A 4,307-nucleotide genomic window follows, 5' to 3' on the forward strand; every position below is an offset into this window, starting at 1 on the left:
TCAGAGAAGGCCTTGAATAATAGGCAGGCTGTTTGTGTGTGTTTCGACGGTAAGCTTGCTGACACCAAATGTAGTTACCTAAGTGTAGTTATAGGATTAGAGCTACGCTCGTGGTGTCCCGTCTACCCAGCACTCTTTGTCACATAATGCTTTGAAACTACTGACGGTCTTGGCCGCCACCACCTTCTCACTTAACTTGTTCCAACCGTGTACCACTCTGTATGCGAAAGGAAATTTTTTTATATTTCTTTGGCATCTTTGTTTAGTTAGTTTAAATCTATGACCTTTTGTTCTTGAAGTTCCAGGTCTAGGGAAATCTTCCCTATCGATTTTATCAATTCCTGTTACTATTTTGTACATAGTGATTTTATCACCTCTTTTTGTTGTCTTCTAGTTTTGGCATATATAATGCCTCTGACCTCTCCACATAGCTCTTGCCCTTTAGTTCTGGGAGCCACTTAGTAGCATGTCTTTGCACCTTTTCCAGTTTGTTGATGTGCTTCTTAAGATATGGGCACCACACAACCGCTGCATATTCTAGCCTTGGCCGAACAAAACTCGTGAACAATTTCTTTAGTATTTCGCCATCCATGTATTTAAACGAAATTCTGAAGTTAGAAAGCGTGGCATAGGCTCCTCACACAACGTTCTTTATGTGGGCCTCAAGTGATAGTTTTCTATCTAGAATCAACCCTAGACCTCTTTCTTTTATCAGAATTATATAAAGATTTCTCACATAATTTGTAGGTTGTGTGGGATCTATGTTCTATTCCACATTCCATAACATGGCATTTATTCACATTAAATTTCATTTGCCAAGTGGTGCTCCATATATTTATTTTGTCCAGGTTTTCTTGAAGGGCATGACAATCATCTAAATTTCTTATCCATCCCATTATCTTAGCATCATCAGCAAACATGTTTATATAATTCTGTATTCCAACTGGTAGATCATTTATGTAGACAATGAACATTTCTGGTGCATGTACTGTGGTACTCCACTTGTGACACTTCTCCAGTCCGATTGCCTCTGATTACTGCCCTCATTTTTCTATCAGTCAGAAAATTTTTCATCCATGTTAGAAGCTTACCTGTCACCCATCCAAAATTTTCTAGTTTCCAGAACAACCTCTTATGTGGAACTCTGTCGAAAGCCTTTTTTATGTCTAGATAGATGCATTCGACCCAACTACCTTTTTCCTTTAAAATCTCTGTGGCTCAATCATAGAAACTGAGTAAATTCGATACACAGGATCTTCCAGATCGAAAACAATACTGTCTGTGTGATATTATATAATTTCTCTCCAGGTGTTCTACCCATTTAGTTTTTATTATTTTTTTTTTCAATCTTTTCACTGTTACACTTGTCAATGATTCAGGTCTATAACTGAGAGGGGTGGGGTCTTCCCTGTTGCCACTTTTGTAGATTGGAACTATGTTAGCCTTTTTCCACATGTTTGCTATGACTCCTGTACACAGGGATGCCTGAAAGATCAGGTGAAGTGGAAGGCTGAGCTCAGATGCACATTCTCTCAGAACCCATGGTGAAACTCCATCTGGACCAACTGCTTTGTTCTTACTTAGCTCCTTTAGCATATTTTCCACTTCATCTCTAGACACCTCTATACGCTCTATGATGTTCTCAGAAATTCTTATTGTGTCTGGTTCTCTTAAGATTTCATTTTGTATAAACACACTTTGGAACTTTTGGTTTAATGTTTCACACGTTGCATTATCATTTTCTGTGAATCTGTTTCCTATTTTCAACCTCTGGATATTATCCTTTACCTGCAATTTGTTGTTTATGAATTTGTAGAATAGGCCCAGTTCTGTTTTACATTTATCCATTATCCCTTTTTAAAAATTTCTTTCTGCCTCTCCCCTTACTGCTGTATAGTTGTTTCTCGCATCTTTGTATCGCTGGTATGATTGGGGGTTTGGGTTCTTTCTATGTTGATACCTGCTTGATGGGGTTCTGCTCTTCTACTCCCCAAGCCCGGCCCGAGGCCAGGCTCGACTTGTGAGAGTTTGGTCCACCAGGCTGTTGCTTGGAGCGGCCCGCAGGGCCACATACCCACCACAGCCCGGCTGATCCGGAACTTCTCTTTGAAAACAGTCCAGTTTTCTCCTGAAGATGTCCACGGTTGTTCCGGCAATATTTCTTATAGTCGCTGGGAGGACGTTGAACAACCGCGGACCTCTGATGTTTATACAGTGCTCTCTGATTGTGCCTGTGGCACCTCTGCTCTTCACTGGTTCAATCTTGCATTTTTTTCCATATCGTTCACTCCAGTACGTTGTTATTTTACTGTGTAGATTTGGGACCTAGCCCTCCAGTATCTTCGATGTGTATATTATTTGGTATCTCTCTCGTCTCCTTTCTAGAGAGTACATTTGGAGAGCTTTGAGACGATCCCAATAATTTAAGTGTTTTATCTCGTCTATGCGTGCCGTATATGTTCTCTGTATTCCCTCTATTTCAGCAATCTCTCCTGCTCTGAAGGGGGAAGTGAATACTGAGCAGTACTCGAGACGGGACAACATAAGTGACTTGAAGAGTACAACCATTGTGATGGGATCCCTGGATTTGAAAGTTCTCATAATCCATCCGATCATTTTTCTGGCTGACGCAATATTTGCTTGGTTATGCTCCCTAAACATTAGATCGTCGGACATCATTATTCCCAAATCCTTGACATGCTGTTTTTCTACTATGGGAAGATTCGATTGTGTTTTGTACCCTGTATTATGTTTCAGATCCTCATTTTTGCCATGCCTGAAATTTATCACTGTTAAACATCATGTTATTTTCTGCTGCCCAATCGAAAACTTTGTTGACATCTGCTTGTAGTTTTTCAATGTCTTTCATTCCATTTTTGTGTCTTTTGGTCTGTGGCCCTCTCTCAATTTTTGTTGAACCAATCCTGTTTTCTGGCCCTGCATCTCTGTTTTGGTATGAATGTTTGTGTGCATAAATATTTGCAAAATATTGTATATTTTGCAAAATTTGGCATACATTTAATTTACTTCCCTGTCTAGCAACAAGTCTGCCTAATTACTTATTAAAAAAAATTTGAAGTTCCCCATAGTGACCTCTCTCTCTTGAAATCAAGTTATTCAACTGTTTCAATGTCCCCATTTTCTGTGAGTGTGTGTTTGGAGGCTAAGCTTGCTGATACCATGTGTGTGTGTGTTTGGAGGCTAAGCTTGCTGATACCATGTGTGTGTGTGTGTTTGGAGGCTAAGTTTGCTGATACCATGTGTGTGTGTGTGTTTGGAGGCTAAGTTTGCTAACACCGTGTGTGTACTCACCTGTTTAAATAATAATAGGGGTGTGTACCACCTCTGGTGCAATTGTAGGGACCCACAGCCTTGAAGAAAATAGAGTATTCAGAGAAGACCTTGTGGATTCTCACTGAACACTAATCTTTTCTTCTCCTATCACCCCTCTTATTTTGTTTTATGCTGTATTCTATTATATATCATATAAATACATAGCCAAATGGCAATATTTATTATGTCTATACAAAAAGAAGACATCCACTTTATTTTTTTTCTCTCCTTTGTTTCTATGTGGATTTTGTTGTGACTAATGATTCTCCTCCTTCCCATCAACAGGTCTTCCTCACTGGGCTTGCTCGGCTTTTGTGTTACTGTGAGGGTGCCATCATCGTTTACCCTTCAAGACTGACTCATGCTGGCATTGCATTTGTGGACTTCCCTTCACAGTAAACAGTCCTTCTCCATATGGTGATTGTCCAGGGCAAGCAGGGTGTGACTGCCATCTTGGAGAAGCAGAGTCTTTTAATATGAAGAATCTTCCGTCTTCTCTACTTACGCCAGCTTGTGCCGGCCTTGCATTCTTGTTACTTCATGGCCCTTGGGCCTTTTTTATTTATTTTACATAATAAATTTTTTTATTAATATCCGTGTTTCACAAGAGATCCTTAACATTTTAAGCACCAATTGTATTGACTAATGTACGTCTTGTAACCTTTAAGACATAAATAGACAAGACATAGATAAATGAGTGAATAATACTGAGTGACTAGGTTAGGGCGAGGAACATAGTTCAGTGTCTGGCTTTGGAAGAATGCCTACTGTTTTAGAAACCTTATTGCCATGATCATAATCGTATGGGTTAAAAAGCATTTGTTGTCACTCCTACACTGTGGCTTGTTGAGCTTGAAACCTTTGCTCCTTGTTCGTGTTACATCTGACCTTTTGAAGAAATTGTATGAATCAATATCCTCCAAATTGTTCAGTATTTTAAAGGTTTCGCTCTATTACTCTCTCATTTGCATATA

The 4,307-nt window shown here is 39.4% G+C and overlaps 1 long non-coding RNA gene across 2 annotated transcripts in view; it reads left to right on the forward strand.

The window, feature by feature from the left end:
- The window catches only part of LOC138364511 (uncharacterized), a 7,453-nt gene extending 3,568 nt beyond the window's left edge, over positions 1-3,885 (forward strand). For both annotated transcript variants that reach the window (XR_011228430.1, XR_011228429.1), the window contains exon 3: positions 3,619-3,885. This is a non-coding gene — a long non-coding RNA (uncharacterized lncRNA). The remainder of the gene's footprint in view (positions 1-3,618) is intronic.
- Positions 3,886-4,307: the final 422 nt, after the last annotated feature.

Source organism: Procambarus clarkii, chromosome 13 (genome assembly GCF_040958095.1).
Source record: "Procambarus clarkii isolate CNS0578487 chromosome 13, FALCON_Pclarkii_2.0, whole genome shotgun sequence".
In the NCBI taxonomy this organism is placed as follows: domain Eukaryota; kingdom Metazoa; phylum Arthropoda; class Malacostraca; order Decapoda; family Cambaridae; genus Procambarus; species Procambarus clarkii.